Genomic DNA, 21,502 nt, shown 5'->3' with positions numbered 1-21,502 from the left:
ACGGGGAATCTGGGGATGATGGCGTGTGCGTGGGAAGGTGATCTCCTTCCAGCTACGGCTCAGCTGAGGCCCAAACGCAAATAAGGCTTTAAGAACCGCAGTGGTTTCGCCTCTGCTGGGGCCGCCTCTTCCTTCATTGCATCGGTCGTGTAGTTTGGAAGAGAGGGTCTCTCGGGAATGGGTGGTTGTTGTGAGACGTGCCCATACAAGTTTCTTTACCCTGACGTAGCCAGAGGAAGCTGTCCGGTGGCAACACTTAGGGAAACTAAGAGGAAGAGTCCCCCACTTCCTTCCTGACACATACACCAAGGCATTTGGGATCATTGTGTCTTCGCGTTGGCCGCGGGGTGAGCCTTCCTGGGGAATTGCTGAGCCTGCTTTTTAGAGTTTTCTCCCATCGCGGAACCACTGGCCCAGCAGAGTCTTATGATGAAGGCAGTGTTAGGGGGAGCAAGGTGTGGCCCTACAAGTCTGGATATTCATACACATGTATTTGGCCAATAAGTCCCACCCCCTCAGCGAGAAGGATGTCTGTTGGGACAGGGAGTCTTAACTTAGAACAAGAATTGTGAGAAGCTGAGTTCTCCCTTTCTTCTCAAGCACACACAGCTTCAAAATGGGATGGACCCCCTTGAGACAAATGCACATCAATTTTACTGAATTAGAGATGTTCCTGATTCCAGTCTTAGCCTCACTCCCCCCCCCCTCCAGGTGATAGCAAAGGGCTAAGTGGCTGGTACCTGAGTCCTGAACCCCCAGTGATACTCTTGAGCTAACCTCATGGTTGTAGCTAGAGGGGGAAGATGACCAGGTGATTCACCTGGAGAAATTTTTCAAATCAAAAATTTATTGAGGTTAAGAGCTCAATTTAAAAAAATTAGTGGTTGTTTACCTTGCAATCTAAACCAATAAGGTTTTGAAAATACATGCCTTTACATTTTAAAACTTACTGAAGTTAAAATACAATTGTGGACTTTATGGTTTTAACATAAACACGCGATAAAGGTTCGCCTCCTTTATGGAAGTGGAGGCGTGGAAAGAATGGAGAGCACTTAGGGTCTGGGTTGTAGGAGCCTACCAGTAACCTAATCATCCTTACTGTGGGAAAAGGAGAATCAGGGAGGCTGTCAGAGGCAGGGCCTGGCAAACATTTGGCAGTTAGTGTGAGTATTGTGGACTGACTGGGACTGGAGAAAGATCTTTGTTTGCTTAAATCTGAAGGTGAATTTCATTACCAACTGGCATTTGGTAAACTTGTTTCTCTTCTAGGCTTTCCTTATTTCTGCTGCTGCCTCCTCCTGATCACCCCCCTCCCCCAAACTGAGCTTCTGGGGCCACAGGGTTCTCATCTTCCCAGCCGACTCTCCATCATCCTCCATAAATATGTTAGGCCACCCTTCCTACAACACTGCTCGGGACGTGGCCCCCTTGTAGATCACCGTGCAGACCTTTAGCATGACATTCAGGGATTCCCTTGCTCTTTCACACATATTCTTTTCCCTCACACAGGCCACACCCCCACCTCTGGTGCACATAGTGTGGTGGACTTCAGAGTTAGACAAATCTGAGTTTGAATCCCAGCCCTGCCGATTACTAGATTACCTCAGACAAGTTATTTAATACCTTTGAACCTTGGGTCGTTCATCTAGTATATTAACAGTACCTATCTCAGAAGGTTGTGAGATGTCAGCAAGCTATATTATGTGTAAGACTCTTAGCTCAGCACCAAGCACCGAGTAAGCACTGAGTAAATGTTAGCTTTTTTTTAAAAAAAAAAAAAGATTTTATTGGGGAAGGGGAACAGGACTTTATCGGGGAACAGTGTGTACTTCCAGGACTTTTTCCAAGTCAAGTTGTTGTCCTTTCAATCTTAGTTGTGGAGGGCGCCTCAGCTCCAGGTCCAGTTGCTGTTGCTAGTTGCTGGGGGCGCAGCCCACCATCCTTAGTGGGATTTGAAGAATCGAACTGGCAACCTTGTGGTTGAGAGCCCACTGGCCCATGTGGGAATCGAACCGGCAGCCTTCGGAGTTAAGAGCACAGAGCTCCAACTGCCCTGAGCCACCGGGCCGGCCCCTTAGCTCTTCTGTTTAATATTATTTGCCCTGCCATTCCCTCTGCTTCTTTTTTGTCCTCATAAAGCCCAGTGATTTCTACCCTTCAAGGCCCAGCCCCAGTAGCACCCCATCTTAGAACCTTTTTATGGCCATACTAGGCTAGAATGTTGTCCTCCCTATCCAGTTACAACTCTTGTAGTGTTGGTTTGTGCTGCTATCCTAGAAGTTTCTTTACATAGGGTTTGGGATTTTGGGGACTCTGTATGCCAGAGATGCTCAGGACTTCCAGGGCCTGGGGATAACCAGAAGCAGGAAGAAGTATGATGTCTAACAATTAAGTTTGCAAACTCATCCTAGAAAAAGTGCTGCATCCCTCATTGCTGAATATATCACTATGGTCACCTTCGAGGTACTCCCCTTGGGAAGCTATGCTCTGATACCAGTACATAGTCCACCCTTCAAAGCAATTTTGAAACTCCTTTTCTGGAATGGCCATCAGAGCTGTCACTGTATTATCCTTGATGTCCTGAATGTCATCAAAATGTTGTCTTCCTTTCAATATTTCCTTTATCTTCGGGTAAAGAAAGAAGTCATTGGGGGCCAGATCAGGTAAGTAAGGAGGGTGTTCCAATATAGTTATTTGTTTAGTGGCTAAAAACTCCCTCACAGACAGTGCTATGTGAGCTGGTGCATTGTCATGATGCAAGAGCCATGAATTGTTGGCAAAAAGTTCAGGTCATTTTCATCTAACTTTTTCAGGCAGCCTTTTCAGCACTTCCAAATAGTAAACTCAGTTAACTGTCCAGTTGGTACAAATTCATAATGAATAATCCCTTTGATATCTAAAAAGGTTAGCAACATCGTTTTGACTCTTGATTTGGACTGACAGAATTTGTTTGGTCATCGAGAACTGTCTGACTTCCATTGCACGCTTTGATGCTTTGTTTCAGGGTTGTATTGGTACACCCATGTTTCATCACCAGTGATAACACGGCTCAAAACATTGTCTTGCCTCTCCAAACCATCTTGGCAAACTTCGACTCTCCTTTGCTTTAGTTCATCACTGAGCTCCTTCAGGACCATTTTTGCACACACCTTTCTCATGCCAAGATTTTCAGTTAGGATTTTCCTAACTGTTCCTCTGTCGATGTTTACTTGGTCTGCTATGCTTCTCACAGTCGCCGACAATTTTGACGCACAATTCGATGAATTTTTGCAATGTTTTCATCAGTTCTGCTTTCTACTGGCCATTCTGACCTCTTTTCATCAGTGACACATTCTCTCCACTAAGAAAAACGTTTAATCCATTTGTAAACTGCCATTTTCTTCATGGCATTATCTCCATAAACTTGGACTAACATGTGCTCAATTTCACTTCTACTCTTGCCAAGTTTAACAGGAAATTTAATGTTTGTTCGTTGCTCTGATTCAAGCTCAGGCATTCTCTTGACAGCACATAAAAACAAGCAACAACAATAATGAATGCCACTCAGCAAGACGCCGCTACACATCAACACGAACACAGCTGTGAGACACTGATATACCAAGGTTATGAAACCTTACCGAGCTGTTTGTACTGTGGTGCCAATGTAAGTGCACAGTGGCAAGTTCGCACATTTAATTGTCAGATCACATAAGTGATCAGAAACCCCATTTGTCCTCTATAGAAAGGCTTTCTCTGCTTCAAAAGGTGACACCAGAGGCCTGCTCTCCAGGCCTTTGTTGCTGGATGTTTTTGCCTCTCCCTTCCGGGGAAGGGAGAGGAGGGCGGGAAGGGGACACCAAGGAAGCCTGTGGTGCCTAGTGAGATCTGTAGATGTGTCCCGAGGTGATGAGGTTTCTCCAAAGAACATGTTTCAGGTGTTGTGACATTTCTTAGAAGGTGCAGCATCTTGGGCAGTGGGGTGTTTATTTGTTCCACGAGGTTGGGCAAGTATAGACCCTCCACCACACGCTAGCCTTCCCCCCTGGATTCCACTCCCAATGGACACGTGCTACTGACCTCTTCTGCTAGATCTTGGTCTCAGCACCTCTGAAGCCCATGTGCCTTCCATTGTCTGTCTTGCTGGATTGTCTCTTCTCAGATAGGAGAAAGAACCTGGAAACATCCTACCCCCTTTTGTGAGCTGCAGGGACAGAAAAGATGGATGGTCACAAAAGCTCTTTGCAGCTCTGAGTATTTCTGGATGTGTTGATTACCTTCTGGGAGCTCGGCCCTGTGTTAGGGACTTGTGTGGAAGAAGAGGTGGGTCAGAGATGCACTAAGAGAAAACACACAGTATTACTTACTTTGAATGTTTTCATTCATCCAACATAAACTTACAGAGCACCTATCGTATGCCATAAGAGCTGAGATAATTTGTTGAATGATATTCTCTTTTTTAAGGTAAAAAGCTATTTATACAACTAAATATTAGAAACGATCTAAATAATACATAGTGGTAGAAAATCGATTAAGTAGATTATGGTGCAGCCATATAATTAGTACAGTAATTAAAATAGTATTTTAGTTTTTATTAGCATGTAAAATGCTGTTTGCTATGTAAGGAAACAAAATATAGATAAAAGATGTATAATCTTTTTTCAATTGTAGTTGACATTCAATATTATATGGGTTTCAGATGTACAGCATAGTGATTAGACATTTATGTAACTTACAAAGTGATCCCCTCCCCCCCTCTCCGTCGTTCTGGTACCTACCTGGCACCACACATAGTTATTACATTATTGATTATATTCCCTGTGCTGTACTTTATATCCCCATGACTGTTTTATAACTACCAATTTGTACTTCTTAATCCCTTCACCTTTTTCACCCAGCCCTGAACCTCTCTGCCACCTGGTAACCGTCAGTTTGTACTCTGTGGCTACGATTTTGGATTTTTTTTGTTTTTTCATTTTGTTTTTTAGATTCCAAGTATAAGTTAAATCATATGATATTTGTATTTCTCTATCTGATTATTTCATTTAGCATAATATCCTCTAGGTTCATCCATGTTGTCACAAATGGTAAGATTTCATTCTTTCTCCTGGCCAAGTAGTATTCCATTGAATACATATACCACATCTTCTTTATCCAATCATCTATTAAGGACATTTAGGTTGATTCCACATTGGCTATTGTAAATAATGCTGCAGTGAACATAGGGATGCATATATTTTTGCAAATTAGTGTTTTGGATTTATTTGGATAAATACGCAGAAATGGGTATTCTAGTAATTCTAGCTGGGTCATCTACTAATTTTTTTTTTTTAAAGATTTTACTGGGGAAGGGAAACAGCACTTTATTGGGGAACAGTGCGTACTTCCGGGACTTTTCCAAGTCAAGTTGTTGACCTTTCAGTCTTAGTTGTGGAGGGCGCAGCTCAGCTCCAGGTCCAGTTGCCGTTGTTAGTTGCAGGGGACACAGCCCACCATCCCTTGTGGGAGTCAAGGAGTCGAACCGGAAACCTTGTAGTTGAGAGCCCGTGCTCCAAACCATCTGGTCACCCAGGAGCTGAGTGGCAGCTCATTGACTTCATTCTAGTAGCGGAGGGCGCAGCTCTCTGGCCCATATGGGAATCGAACTGGCAGCCCCTGTTGCCCAGAGCTCGTGTTCTAACCAACTGAGCCACCTGTCTGCCCCTTTTTATTTTATTTTATTTTTTTTATTTTTTTATTTTTTTAAGAAATCTATAGACATTTATTTACAACTGTTATAAATCATGGCTTTATGCACATTGTATTACTTTCTGTATTAAAGATTATATTTTAAAACTAGCTTCCCAGGATTTGAATTACTATGTGTACATTTTTAAAGGTTACTCTGCCAAACCTTCCACTACTAATTTGGGTGAGCTTTCTAAGGGCCTCATCATCCCTGGTACAAAAAAATCCTGGAGATAAGGTAGGTTCTGGCTTACCGTATTCTCTTTTATACCGAGATGTTCAGAAATAATCACTTTTTCTCTCCTAAGCATGATTGAAATCAAATTGATACCTTAAATTCTTTGGGTAGAAATTATTTGCTGAGGTATCTGCTACTGACATTGTAGAAAGAGAACGCGAATTCATTCCCATTATCTTTTTCTTCAGAAAAAGGTATCTAGAGAAACCAATGAACACTTTTAAAATTGCCTCAAGATAGACCGCTCAGCCCACTACACTTCCGCAAACTTCCTTTTTATTTTATTTTTATTTTTTAATTTTTATTGGAGAATATTGGGGAACAGTGTGTTTTTCCAGGGCCCATCAGCTCCAAGTCAAGTCGTTGTCCTTCAATCTAGTTGTGGAGGGCGCAGCTCACTGGCCCATGTGGGAATTGAACTGGCAACCTCGCTGTTAAGAGCTTGCACTCTAACCAACTGAGCCATCTGGCTGCCCCTAGTAATTCTATTTTTAATGTTTTGAGGAACCTCCATACTTTTTTTCACAGTGGCTGCACCAATTTGCAATCCCACCAATAGTGCACGAGGGTTTCCTTTTTGCCACATTCTTGCCAACACTTGTTTGGTGATTTATTGATAATAGTCCTTCTGACAGGTGTGAGGTGATAGCTCATTATGGTTTTAATTTGTATTTCTCTGATGGTTAATGATGTTGAACATCTTTTCATATGTCTATTGGCCATCTGTATGTCCGCTTTGGAGAAATGTCTATTCAGGTCCTCTGCCAATTTTTTAATCAAATGTTTTTTCTTTTTGGTGTTAAGCTGTATGAGTTCCTTATATATTTTGGACATTAACCCCTTATCAGACGTATCATAGGCAATATCTTCTCCCACTCAGTAGGTTGTCTTTTCGTTTTGTTGTTGGTTTCTTTTGCTGTGCAAAAAAACTTTTTAGTTTGATGTAGTCTCATTTGTTTATTTTTTCTTTTGTTTCTCTTGCCAAGGAGACATGTCAAAAAGAACATATATATGTGTGTGTGTGTGTGTGTGTGTATTACTAAGAGCTATTACAAAGAGTTTACTGCCTTTGTTTTTTTCTAAGAGTTTTATAGTTTCAGGTCGTACATTTAAGTGTTTAATCCATTTTGAGTTTATTCTTCCATATGGTGTAAGAAAGTGGTCTGCTTTCATTTTTTTTTTGCATGTATCTGTCCAGTTTTCCCAACACAATTTATTGAAGAGACCGTCTTTACCCCATTGTATATTCTTGCCTCCTTTGTTATAGATTAATTAACTATATACATATGTATATATATGTATATATATATATGAGTTTATTTCTGGGCTCTCTGTTCTGTTCCATTGATCTATGTGTCTGTTTTCATTCCAGTAACATGCTGTTTTGATTACTATAGCCTTGTAGTATAGTTAGAGACCAGGTAGTGTGACACCTCCAACTTTGTTCTTCTATCTCAAGATTGCTTTGGCTATTCAGGGTCTTTTGTGGTTCCGTATAAATTTTAGGATTATTTGTTCTAGTTCTGTGAAAAATGCCATTGGTATTTAGGGATTGCACTGAACCTATAGATTGCTTTGGGTGACATATACATTTTAATGATGTTAATTCTTCCTATCCATGAGCACTGTATATGCTTCCGTGGGTTCAGACCCTGGCGCTGCCTCAGAAACTAGGCCCAAGAAATCACTGCGTAAATCCAACAAAAAGCATGTTGTAACCCACCAGAGCAAGTTCTGACACAACCTCCTGGGGCACGACTTGTGAAATGGGGATTATCAGCTCCTCTGTGGACTGTTATTGTCTTGACCATAAATAGCTTCCCAGATAACATCAGGCTAAATTATACACCAGTGCAAGATGTCATCAGGAAAGGGAATGCAAGAAGTGGGGGCTGGGGAGGAGGAGACAAAGGAAAGAGAAAAATGGCCAGGTGAGAGGTGAGAAGGGGAGCTGCACCTAGATAGGTGTCTCTTGTTTTTCCTGTAAATTTGTAGTTAGATCTAGAGGCTTGATTAGATTAGATTTTTTAAAAAGAATATTTAAGGTGGTATTTGTACTTCCATTGGGAGTCATGAATATCTAGTTGTTTCTCTTTATGTGATTTAAGGAATCATTGATATTTATTGCCTAGAATCATTATTTCAATAGGGGTTGCCAAATGGTGATATTCTAATTCTGTGTTTCCTTTTGCAGTTGCTAGCTCGAATACTTCTATATCTGGAAACTTCCAGTAGTCAACTACTTGGTTACCCTGAAATATAGTCTCTCTAGGAGAGGCAGGATAGATGCTTGATTCTTTCCCATATTTACCAGCTTTCAGAATGAGTTGGTTTTCTAACATCCTCCAAAGATGACTAATGAGGTTTGTTCTTCTTTTTGTTTGTTTAGTGTCATAACGCACATATGGATTTTAATATATTTGTTGTGCTTCAGTCTTTTAACTTTATTGATGTTCATATTGTCCCTTGGCCAGTGGGAGCTTATTAAATCGACTGCCAAGAACTCTGTAGATTTTGAGAGCACCCTTACTTCTGGGGTTACAATATGTTTTAATCTTATTTTGTACATTTCCTGACCCAGACCTAGACATCATTTCTCTTAGGGGACCTGGTTCTTTTTATTGAAAAATGATATTTAGAAACCATAATCTGAGTCCAAAAGGTTCTCATTGCTGCTGGGTTGGTCATTTTTTCTAGGATTTTTCTGTGGATTAATTCCCATATTACTCAGAAACTTGGAAAATACACAAAAGCGTATGGCTTGCTGGATTATGCAGCCATAACTCAGCTGATGGTATCAGATGCCAGTTTCCTGATTTGGAATGGAGGCTCTGCCTGACATTTGGGCCAGTCAGGACATCACTTTCCTGGTGTAAAAAAATAGAATTAACAGGAGGAGGGCAGCCAGTGAGTTTGATGCTTAGGGACCGTGGTTGAAGAGCTCACATGTGTGATATGCTGTCGTTCAGAACCCTTTTTATCCCTCTCTGTTCTGAGTCGCTTGTCTTCTGTTCATTACAACATCTCCTGCATGGCAACATTATTTCACAAGAGACAGTCTCATATGGGAAGAAGAAAGGGAGACTCCAGGCGGGGCTCGCACAGTCACCAGTCACATGCAAAGGCCGTTGGAGCCTTGCAGGAGTGGTGTGGCTGGGAGTGTGACTGGGCAGTCCCAGCGAACAGGCCTCGAAGGATTGCAAAAGCCGTAGGAAGTGCTTTGTTCTGAGAGCCGGTGAGGGTGGGGGGCATAAAACTATTGGACTTGTACTTTAGAATATATCTGCCGTTTGGAAAGTGGATGGGAGAGAGACTTCCGGTCGAGACGGCAGATGTGGGAGAGGAACATGGCATTTGTTTGGATTTTATTTTCACTCTAAGCAGAAGGTCTTGGCAATAAACATATGGAAGCTTGTCCACTTAAAAAGGGAAGGAGGGAAAGTGGGAAAGTAGATTGGAGGTAAGGGCCACGCTGGAGGTGGGAAGATTGCAGGGTCTGATAGTAATCCAGGCCGGAGATAATGACACCTGTCCTTAGGCATGGGCGGGGGGGGGGGGATTTTTGGAAAAGGAATGGATAGGACTTGACGGTTGGATAAGGAGGCTAAGGAAGAATCAATAAGGCTCATGTCCTCATCTTTGGCTTAGGTCACTGTGTAGGTGGCAGAGTGAAATTATGGTGGAATGTAGAAGGAACAGGTTGGAGAAAGATGGAATTGAGGGATCCGTGAGTCATCTGAGTGGAGCTAGGGAGGCGATTTTGGGGGCTCAGGTGTGAGGATTGAGCTGGGGGACTTGGGGTAGAAGTGTGGCCACTGATCCCAAGAGACAGCAGAGAGTCAGAAGAGCAGAGGCCCAAGATGAGCCCCTCCCCCAGGAAGGGCTTCAGTTAAGCAAAGATGGGGAAAAAGATAGGCATTCCCTGAGAGGAGCCCCTGGGGAGAATCTGAAAAAAAAGGTGGTGGTGAATGCCAAACATCGCCAAGAGATTGGAATAAAGTCAGATAGCCTTCCATTTGGTTTTGCCATTCAGAGGGCATTGGTGACCTTAATGAGAACAGAGGAGAGAGGGGTAGAAGCTGTTGGATGTGCATGGGTGGGCAGAGATGATGTGAAGACAGTTAAAGCAGTGCTCACTGATGAGCTAATCCCACCTCAGCCACTTACTGGTTTTGTGACCTTGGGCAAGTCGTTTATCTTTAGCTGTGCAATGGGAATATTAATAGGCTCTCTCTGAGATGTTAGTGAAGTGTAAGCACAGGGCCTGGTGCTGAGCGAGCAGAGAAGCCAGCTGCTCCCTCTGTGGTCATCGTTTCCTGTGACTCCTCGGAGGCAGGTGCCATGCTAGGCGTGGAGTGGATAATGAAAACATGTCACTCAGGCCTTGATTAGTGGACATCAGAATAGCATAGACTGTACAGTAGGCACAGGGTACATTTTGGGGCAGTGGGAGCATGTAAGGAGTGACAGTTAAAGGGTACATGGTTTCTTTCGGGGGTGATGAAATGTTCTAAAATTGCTTGTCGTGATGATTGCACAACTCCATAAACATACTAAAAACCATTGAATTGTACACTAAAATGGGCAACTTTTATGGTATATGAATTACACCTCAGCAAAACTGTTACCAAAAAAATTAGCCAGGCCAAGGAGGTGGGAAGAGGGAATGGCATTGGTAGTGTCAGAAACATGGAACCGCATAGAGTGTCAGAGGATCTTCGGAAACTGCAAAGAGAGAGTAGAGCACGCATCAGGGCTGAGGGTGGATAGGTGCCTTGGGCTGGTTCATGGAAGGTCTTGGAAAGATACACTGCTCAGGAGGGGTGAGTGTTACGATTTAAACAAAGAGAGACAGAGTCCTGTTAGGTTAAGGTTAATGTGTGGGAAATGTTTTGCTTAAGAGTTTCTGTTATGGTCTTGCCTGGAAACATTCTGCCTGTTCTGTTTTGTTTGTCAAGGGAGACTATATTGAATTAGTGAAATTAGGTGATGACAGCTTGGACAGTAACACAAGCTTAGCTCAATCCAGAATCCCTCAGAATCAGGTGTGATTCAAAGGAAATGCTAACACACTCCTGACAATGCAGTGACCACAAGCAAGAGGGAGGAGCTCAGGGAGCACCGGGAGAAGGATGTGCGAAAGGTGAGAACTGTGCAACGCAGGGAACGAGCACACTGAGTCCCCGAGCGGTGAGAGCCTGGGCCCCGCACATACATGAAGCTTTTCCCGCGGTGTTTGAGGATCCACGTGGTCTCAACTGCCCTGGGCCGTGGCATCACTGCACGAAGAGATTCCCGATGCCCCTATGGTCCGGCATGGATCATTGGTGGTGACCGGGGCAGCCTGCTGCCTAGTTTGTTCCCCTCCAGCTTGTTGTCGCTGTAAGAGGATGCGGCCCCAGAGCAGGGGTAGAGGCTAGGGCCAGGAAGCAGGGAGGTCTTGCTGCCATGAACCAGCTGCGACTTGATCCCTCAGTGGATGAAGAAGGGAAAATTGTGACGAGGGTGGAGGTTGGTGGTGTGATGCAAGTAAACATTTACTCTGGAGGATGCATTTCGAAGGAGCCAGGCTAGAGGCAGACAGCTATTCTAGCTCTCCAGGTGAGAGAATGGGGGCTGAACCAGGGCAGGAGTGGCATGAGGGGAGCTGAAGGACTGGGTCACGGCCCAGCTGAAGGGATGAAACCCACAGGATTAGGCAAGTTTTTATTAAATATGAGGGTGTGAGGGTTAGAAGTCAGGCTTCTGACTCATAAATGCCTGGGTGGGTACTGGAGCTGTTTCTGAGATGGGGACCACCAGGGGAGGAGAAGGTCTGGGACGTGGACGGGCTGGTAGAAGAGGGGGTGTTCTGTCTCAGATGTGCCGAGTTGGAGTGTCGGAGGGAAGTGGCTGTTTGGTCTGGAGCTCAGGGGAAGGAGCACTCAAGATACCAATCTGGAAGTCATTATGCTGGCTGGTGACAGTTCCACCCATGCCGGGCCATCTGTTGGCTTGCAGCCAGGGCAAGCCTCCCTTAGAAACCTAGTCAGGCCTGCGAGTCCTGCCAGAGAGGCTGGAGAGCAGCCTTAACGGTGGGCCAAGTGACACAAGAGTGCCTGATGAGGACACCTGGCATGGAGCCTAATCTGGCAGGCAGAGCAGGGAGAGAAACAAACCAGGGATTTCCCCTCCTGATTCCTGCCATGCCTCCTCCTGCATGACTGGGCGTGGTAGTTTTGTTTTTCGTTAACAGAACATAACTTTTTGTTTAGTTCCAAATGTTAAGTTGGTGGAAAGGTGATTCAGTGTGGACCCTTTGGGGGCAAATTTTCACCATCTTATTAAATAAAACATTGCCTATATATATAGTGTGTGACTCTAGCCCCACTGATAGAATTGTATCCCCTAGATTAGCACTGGATGGCAGGTACAGAGGTGTTCATGCCAGCTTTGTTGGTACCAGCTACCTGTTAGAACCAATAGCTTATCCATTGACAAGGGTGTGGTGAAATAAACCATGGTCTATGCTTATGATGAAATATGTAAGTACTCAAAAGCAAGAAGTTCCATAAGGACTGATTTAGAAATATATTGTCAGGTGAGAAGTTGCAAAGCGTTACGTATAATATGTTTCCATCTTAGTAGAGTACCAGGTGAATGCACATGAAAAGTGTTTGGAAGCATAGATACCAAGTTGTCTAGAGTGGCAGCTTCTGGGGAGGCTGAAGGGGGAACATTTCAATTTCTATTTTATGTATACCCTTCCATTGTTTGAATGTATTGCAGTGGACAACTACTTTATAATTTAAAACATCGGATACAGATATCTAAAATAAGGAAAATTAGAACATACAGGTAAGCAAAGAGAAGGTATTTGTACCAAACAGCTATCCAAGCTGAGACCCCTGCTGGTGACCCTGGGCATTTGACTTCCATATTTGGGTTGGGAGCATTGTAGGGCTGGTCTGAGTCTTCGGGAACCGCCATCAAGCCCCTTTTCTTGAGCCCTGGAGGTGGTGCTTGATGGCCCAGGCCAGGGCTGGGTGATACTTTGTTGCCCAGGCCAGAGCCCCAGGGCCCCTGTCCAGGTGCAGCTCCCTTTCTCACCTCTCACCTGGCCATTTTTCTCTGTCCTTTGTCTCCTCCTCCCCAGCCCCCACCTCTTGCATTCCCTTTACTGATGACATCTTGCACTAGTGTATAATTTAGCCTGATGTTATCTGGGAAGCTATTTATGGTCAAGACAATAACAGCCCACAGAGGAGCTGATAACCCCCATTTCACAAGTCGTGCCCCAGGAGGTTGTGTCAGAACTTGCTCTGGTGGGTTACAACATGCTTTTTGTTGGATTTACGCAGTGATTTCTTGGGCCTAGTTTCTTAGGGAGAACCAGGGTCTGACCCATGGTTGGGGTGGCCTTAGCATAGGCAAATGTCAGCCATGTGGGACCTTTGAAGGTAATGCTTTCTGGATAACCAGGGTTTCTGGATGGCAGAGAGGGGAAGGCCCCAATACCTCATTTTAAACACTTTGCATAAAACCCTTCTAAAATATATGAGTCTCACTTTCCCACTTTCTTAGTGGCACACACTGAACATAGCAGAACGCCTCCCATATTCGGCTTATTAGACTTGAGATGGAACAGAACTGCTGTTCCTGAGGGCCCAGGTTTGCCTGCAATAGTTTTACACCTGCTCCCCTGTCAGGGTACCCACTCCCCTGTCCCTCTGTGGGCAGAGTGCCTGCTGCAGAACCGCAAACCTCTTTTCTAACTTGTAGCTGTTCTTATGCTTGGGCTTAGCTGCCAGACACACTTGTTAGGAGGATCCATATCAAGAACGAACACGTGAGGACACCATGTGAGAATCTCTGGGTCACCTTTCTTGAGTTCTGTATGAAGTCAGGCATCGGGCAGACCATGGCTCCCTTTCTGACCAGCACTGTGATGAGAAGCACATTGAATGTGATTTAACATATTGAAGCTTATTTGCCCACCTGTAAAATGAAACAGAAATCACTCACAGGTTGTTAGGATTCAACAGCACACTGCCTACCCAGAGTGAATGCTCAGGAGGTATTTGTATGATTGGATAAGTGACAACTCTTTTTTATTTTTATTTTTAAGATTTTGTTGGGTAAGGGGAACAGGACTTTATTTGGGAACAGTGTGTACTTCCAGGACTTTTTTTTTCCAAGTCAAGTTGTTGTCCTTTCAGTCTTAGTTGTGGAGGGTGCTGTTCAGCTTCAAGTTGTTGTCCTGTCAGTCTTAGCTGTGGAGGGTGCAGCTCAGCTCCAGGTCCAGTTGCCGTTGCCAGTTGCAGGGGACACAGCCCACCATCCCTTGCGGGAGTCGAACCTGCAACCTTGTGGTTGAGCGGATGCGCTCCAACCTACTGAGCCATCCGGGAGCTCAGCGGCAGCTCAACTCAAGGTGCCGTGTTCAGTCTTAGTTGCAGGGGGTGCAGCCCACCATCCCTTGCGGGAGTCGAGGAATCGAACTGGCAACCTTGTGGTTGAGAGCCCACTGGCCCATGTGGGAATCGAATCGGCAGCTTTCGGAGTTAGGAGCATGGAGCTCCAACCACCTGAGCCACCTGGCCAGCCCGAGTGACTCTTTATTGGCACTGGCAGGATACTAGACTTTGGGGTACGGAGGATGAGAAGCTGAAGCCCCCATCCTAGGGGGGCAATCCTCGATTGTCCTGTTTCTGGGTTATTAAGCACCTGCTTTTTTTAGACGCAGCGTTGGGCAGTAGAGATGAGGTAGAGAGTCAGATAAAGGGGCTTGCACATTTGGGAGGGTCTGGCCGAGCTGGAGCACAAGAGTGTAGACGGCTGAGGATGCCACGCTTCTCCTATCTCCTCTTCAGTCTCATCCCCCAGAAGCCTCTGTCCTCCCCATTGCGAGACAGAGCAGGCCCTCGTGATTAGTCTGCATTCTGGCTTTCCCAAACTCATGTCCACCCCAGGCCTAGTCCTTGTTCTTTATGACACGTTCCTGCGTGACTCTGTGGATGCTTGCAGCCGACTTCCCCAGGGATTGATGGCTGGGAGTCTAGGGCAGTGATTAAATTGGAGGGGTGTATTGAGGGAGCAGGAACTGAGCCCCATGCTGTTGACAATGCCATCCTCACTTTGGCCACAAGGGGGCACAGCAAGACCACTCGGCTGCCAGAGAGCTGGGGAAAGGGGTGTGGCTGGACCGGTAACTCAGCCAAGCTGGGTCTCTGCTTTTCTGCACAGCACCTGCCTATGGCTGCTGTCCCCTGGGTCTCTTCCCTGGGCTCTACTTGCCTCACTCAAATTCCAGCTAACCTCAGATTAAGTAGGGCTCGTGGCTTGGTGTCTTCTGTCTGTCCATCTCTTCCTGCCCTCATCTCCCTGGCCCCAGCTTCCTGGGTTGGGAAAGAGAAGGCCAGGGGACGGTTCCCTGATGCCTGTGCCTTGGTGTCTAGTGCAGGCTGCTCCAGCCCCGACCATCAAGCTGTCCTTATTACCTCCACCTGGGTCGTGCTGGCAGCTCTCAAAGTCAGAGCGGGAGCTTCAGCACAGTGTGCTAGCCACAAACCAGAGGGCTTGGGGGTGCCAAATCGGAGCTTGAGGCTGCCCAGAGGTCAGGGCCATGCTTCCCAGGCTCCCAGAAGCGCCACCATTCCCCAAGTGGCCTCTCTTGTCCTGCCTCCCTCATCCCTCCAAGAGAGGAAAAATTCATCTTCAGGACAGACTCCTCTCCAACCTCCTTTAGCACTTTGTGGGACATGTAGAAGTGTACATGGTACGTGCGTGTAGGTGACTCTGGAAGAGGTCCAAACTAGGCATCTCAAATTCTTTATAGGCACTGTAGGTATACATGGTCATGCTGGGAATGGGGTTGTTAGCATGTAATTGATGACTCCTGCACCCCAATTTGGGGGGGCCTGTCTGTTGTCTTCCCTGGCTCCTACCTCATCCAACACTTAATCCTTGGCTGCTTTTTTAGAAAAAAAGTCTATTCTGCATTGAAATATTGGCCTTCTTCCTCTTTTAGATGCATGAAAATCGAGGCCCTGAAGGACCGCTTACTAGGCGGCTGCTGTTGCAGAGCCTGATGCCTACTTTGTCTGAGTCTAGTACCCTGCAGCTCAGCCTGCGGCTTGAGGGGCTGGGCTGGGGCTGCCCCCTTGTGAATGTGGGTGGGCCTGAGGAGTGGCAGGGGAAAGGGGTGTATGGAGGAACAGCCCTGACTGGGTGCTGGGCACTGCTTTCCTAGCCACCTCTGACCTGGCCCTGGGCACTTGTCCAGACCTTGTCCACTCAGGCAGTGGTTTCAGGCCTTGACCTCAGCTGAAGCTCTGTATTTGGCTGACAGATGGGGCTTTTCCCTCTGAGGAGTCATCTGTCGTGTCGTCCCTGCTGCGTTCCGGCCTTTCCTGCCTGCCCTTGAAGCTCTGATGGCTGCTCAGAGGCTTCTGAGCCCCCGGCAGTTTTTCCAGGGCTGCCCCCACGGGTGTCCAGGCCTCTGGGCTCACCTCGAGCCCCGAGGGTTGCAGAGAGTCAGTGTGTTCCAGGCGTGAGCAGGTAGAGAGTGTCAGAGCAGGCCAGGCTCCTGCAGGTAACTTTGTGCAACCCTCTTATTTTGTGAAATTGGGTCCAGCTGTGGCCTAGGGGCTTGCTTGTGGTCTTCTGATACCTGTTTTGACTCCTCCTGTGCAATCACTCTCCATTTTCTAATTTATTCCTTCGTTTGTTCACTGAAGGATGCCTGGACTGTGCCTCTGTGTACCTGGCCCCCAACTAGAAAAGGGTGGTCAGGTGAAAGAGGCTCTGCTTCTAGGGACCTCGCTGTTCCCCCAGGCCTTGTCACATGCCATCTCGCTTGGAGATTAAAGGGTTGGGAGTTGAGGAATACAGTGAGAACCACCACTTATGACCTAGCACACAGGGCCCTAAGGCTGCCAGGTCCTGGGTTGTGGCTCACCAGGTTTCCCTGCCCTCAACCCTTTACGCCTGGGGGAACTGGAGGTCCTGAAGTATTAGCCATTTCACTGCCATTCCTCCATTGCTTCCATCGTTTAGACCTGGCTTCTATGGTGTTCCTGGAGCCGGCGACCACCTCTCTCCTAGGGGCTGGTCCAGGTCTACAGTGCTGATCGTGCTTCGTCTGGCATGTTACTGCTTCCCCTGCACATGTCCTGCCAGGCCCTGAGCGGGGTGGGTGAGGGGGTCGGGGGGGCTATACAGGACCAGCCTGGATGCTTACAGCTCCTGCCACTTCCTCCATGGCTCAAGTCTCTGGGCTCTGCTGGGCATGGGCATGGACTGGGTCAACTCTGCTCCTGGCCTGAGCTGCTCAGACAAGTTTCTGTGAGGCTTTGTGCTGAGAGCAGCATAGCTTGCAGCCCCAAATGAGGCTTGATCTCGCAAGCCCATCCCTAAGGCCCAAGTCTAAGCAAAATTAGTATTTCCATAACTTTGGTTCTAGGCACCGTGGGCTGACAGGATGCCCCATCCAGGATCCAGCCTGACCCAGGTTAATCTCACTGTGAACAGCAGCCTCGGGGCCATAAAACTGCCCTCCCCCCATCCAAGTGAGCTCCAGCTTTCCCTAGTTCCTTCCTCCAGAGGTCTGTGCATTAGAACAGAAGCCCCGCATCAAGGGCTGACAGAATCGCTCAGGCAGTGGGGGCCAGCAGACCCAGGAGCCAGATATGGCACGGGCTGCCACAGTTAGCCTTCCCTGGACTGCCTGGCACCTGGCCATGCTGGACCACTCTGGGCCACTTTACCATTTTACCTCTCTTACTCAGACCCAGGCAAACTTACATCGCTGGGAATTTGAAAAGAAGCCCTTCCTTGAAGCCCCAGATCCACTCCAACCTTCAGGTTCTGTAGCTGCAGTGGCAAGCTGGAGAAGAAAGAGCTTGCTCAAGGTCAAAGTGCAAAACAGCAGCAGAGGTGTGGCCCCTGCCTCCCAGGGTGAGGCTGGCTCGCCTGGTTCCCAGACTGGGCTGTGGTGGAGTAGCAAACACATAGGGAAGCTGCCCTCCAAGCCCTGTGTCAGTCCCATGGAGCTCTAGGGCCTGGGTGGGGTGTTCTGTGAGGGGCTATCCAGGGAAATCTCTGCTCAGTCAGAAGAGAGCTTCTTGGAACTTGCCCTGGGTGCAGCAGTAACTAGTTCTGCCCCTCCCTTTGGCACATGTGACCGTCGCCTGCCTGGCACTCTCTTGACTGTTGGATGGGTTGACTTCCTCATGGGATGTACAAGATGCTTTAATTCTTCCAGCTACAGGGACGAGGTGTTCTTGAGAGCATGAGGGTAATTAAATGTGGCTCTGCCACCACCTGCCACCTGTCTCAGAGCAGGGAGAAGGGTGGTGAACTTGGGTCAGACATCCTGCTGCCTCCTGGACATGGGGAGGGATACTCCCATTTGATCCCTGTGTCTGATATGCTGGTGGGTGGTCAGCTGAGCCACCTCTGTGAGTCAGTCCCATCCCCTCTCTGAATGCCTCACCTCACTGAAAGACTTCCAGCATGAAACAGGATGCTGGTTCAGGGACGGAGAAAGGAGAACTTGCTGTCCTTTCCCTGTAGGAGCTCTGCCTCGCGCCAGCTGAAACCCAGTAACTTGCATGTGGCCATGCCAGCAGTAGACTCCAGGTTCTTCCCAAGACTGCTGGCCCGTCAGCCTCGGGGCTTCCCATGGAGCAAGAGCTGCCCTTGGCTGCACCACCTCTGCCTGCTCCTGAGCCCCCCCCCCCCGTAGTAGCTCAGGGTGTGGCAAGTGGTGCAAAGTTGTGTCCTAGCCTCTGCCCAGGTTCCTGGGGTTGCCCAAAGCTCTGTATGCTCTTGCTGGTAGATGAGGTGAGACGTGGACTTGGGGACAGGAGTCCCAAATTTTGAACCAGCTCTGTTCCTCCTTCACCAGGAGATAGCAGAGTGGGGCCTGAGTGTTTGCATGCCCTGGCTGCACTAGCCCCCCTGCAGTCTTTATGACAGGGAGGAGAACATGCCCGAGCCCCAGGGGAAGGGTGAGGACAGAATATGGGAAGGAAGGGCAAGTGCATTCTGTGGAGCCTCAAGTGGGACATCCTGAGCGACAGCCTAGAGTCAAGAACACAAACCACCTGACTGGGCCTGAGGGTGTTAGTTGGGACGTTCTGAGTGGGATCCTCTCTGCCAGAAGAAATGGACGGTTGTGGGTCATGCTCAGTTTTCTCTATATAACGCTGCCTGTTCAGAGTCTATGGTGGGTGCTCCGGGAGGCTGGCACTAGAGAGACTTTCACTAGATGACTGGCCAGGAGCCTGGGTCTAGAGAGATTTCACAAGCTGCCCAGGGCCAAGCTGTGGGACAAAACACAAAGCTCTCCCCTGCCCCACTCAGCCACTTGAGGATCAATGTCCTGAGACCAGTGATCCAGCAGAATGGGGCTGAATAGGGTCCTGGGGCTGTGGCGTGGACCAGCTGATATGTGATGGGAGGGCCTGCACTGGCCGCGCCAAGAGGCCATGGACACGTCAGCTGGGGGCAGAGGCAGTGCCAGAACTCTGGATGGGGATGGCACATTGGCACCTGAGAGAGGAGAGGAAGAACTGACAATCGATAGGAAGAGTTGGAATCCAGGGTAAGTTGGTGTTGCATGAGGTTTGCAGGAAGCCCCCGATGGGCCCTGGCAGAGGCTGGAGGCGAAGAGGATGCCTGGTCTGTGCAGCGCCCCAGGTAAACCCAGGCTTAGTGACTTCCATTCTGTGGCTTCCACATGGCGTTCCAGATGTGACGCTCTGACCCTGCAGAGCCAGGCAGCCAGTGTACACATCTGCTTTGGAGCTGATACAAAAAAGAGGTCTCGCCCACCCCCAGAGCCTGGGGAGGAGACGCAGGCACAGCACATTCACTGAGGGGGCACTCTGGCTCCATTGGGCCACCAGCCTGGCCATCTATCCACATCTGGCCATCTGTTTGTTTCCCTGCTTGAGTCCCTGGAAGCTGCAGCATTAGAGAGCCTCTGGGGCAGATTGAGTACTGGAGCTAGAGCCCAGGTCCAATCCCTACAAAGCAGACCCCTCACCTATGTCCAAGGGAGAGGTATAACAGGCTCCAAGGCCCTGCCAACCTCAGAGAGTGTCAGGATGGGCACACGAACTCCAGGGAGCATGTTTGCACATCTGGTTTCACTCAGCAGGCCTTAATTCCTGAAAACCCCTGAGCTCCCCAGGAGAGTGTCGTTGAATGACCTCTGGAAAAGCAGAAGTAAAGTCTGGGAACACACTGTCCTCTCACACTCTGCCGTGGCCAGCTGGCCCGCAGGACCCCTCCATGGGCCATGAGGCCATGGGTGAGTCTAGAGCAGGGGGCTGCCCCGCCTAGTGTACTGTGCCAGGGGCTGCCTCTGTGCCTGTTGGGCCCCTGGGTGGCTTGGGGCCAAGACCCTCCCTTCCTGCCTCCCTGGGGCCCTTGGGGAGGGGCTGTAGAAGCTTGGGGGCTAGGGAGGCCACGTGCCTCCTGCCCTCAGGGACCCTAGAGGGGCTGAAAGATCACTTTCAGTGCTGGCAGGATCTGAGAAAGGTCTCAGATGAGAGGCAGGGCTGCCCAACTGCCACCTCTTAAGGCCTTGCTGGGGCTGACTGCCAAGCCCACACTTTGTCCTACAGAGAGTGCAGATCAGGCGAGGGGGTCCCCATGTCCTCCTGCTAATCGGGCTGGGATGGTAATCAGACATGCCAGCTGGGGCCTGGGCTGTGCTGCTGAGGGGTCTTGGCCTAGAAGACCTGGGTTAAGGAGTAAGCAGGAGATGAAGGGACAGATGGAAGCTCTGAGGCCAGCTTGAATCTGGTGTGGCCCTACCTACGAGCCATGCCAGGTGGGTGTTGGGCTGCAGCCTACCCAGGCGCCGTCAGAGAGCTCAGCTTGACCCTGCTGGAACCAGGGCATGATCTCTACACAGTGACCTCAAGGTGGACGGTGGGCCTCGTAGAAGAAGGAGGGCTGGGGCTCTCTCCCTTTCCAGGCTGGGGGTGGGCCTGAGGAAACAGGCCTGTTTCCTGCACTTCAAGGGCTTCTCTTTAGGGCATGCATCCTGTGGACTTCCCTGGAACACGTGCTTGGGGTAGATCACAGGCGGGTCATCCCAGGTGAAGACTAGCACTGTTGGGCCCAAGAGTCAAGGGCTGAGGCCGAGGCAGTGCTCAGCTGGAGGGCATGAGACCTCACAGGCTGTGGGGAGGAGGCAGGGCTCAAGCTCTGGGACCCCAGGAACCACTGGGTAAAGGTGACAGTGACATGTTTGAGGACTTCATTCTGGTGACGCTGTGGAGAGTGGACTTGGGAGCAGGGAGCCACGATGTGGGGCAGGAGGCCAGCAGAAGGGCACTGGTGAGGAGACGTGGGCGGCACTGGAGATGGAGCTGGGGGGAGAGCCCCCAGAACACCCGGACAGGCAGAAGAGGTACGGGTAGGTCTTGGGTGGGGTGAGGCTGCTGAGGAGCAGGCCCAGGACCCCCAGGGGAGGCGGGAGGCGCTGGGAAGCTGTCGGTTGGCTTCCTTTGTGGAGGGATGTAAGTCAGACTGCAGAGCAAACTTCCTGAGAGCAGCAGCATC

The 21,502-nt window shown here is 48.5% G+C and overlaps 1 protein-coding gene across 1 annotated transcript in view; it reads left to right on the top strand.

Moving 5' to 3' along the window:
* Positions 1 to 21,502, top strand: part of ATP6V0D1 (ATPase H+ transporting V0 subunit d1) — a 40,510-nt gene that overhangs the window by 472 nt on the left and 18,536 nt on the right. The gene's annotated exons all lie outside the window — the stretch shown is intronic.

This window comes from Rhinolophus hipposideros (assembly GCF_964194185.1).
Source record: "Rhinolophus hipposideros genome assembly, chromosome: 21".
Classification (NCBI taxonomy): domain Eukaryota; kingdom Metazoa; phylum Chordata; class Mammalia; order Chiroptera; family Rhinolophidae; genus Rhinolophus; species Rhinolophus hipposideros.
The sequence above is the reverse complement of the archived record's forward strand: the minus strand, read 5'-3'. Positions and strand labels throughout refer to the sequence as shown.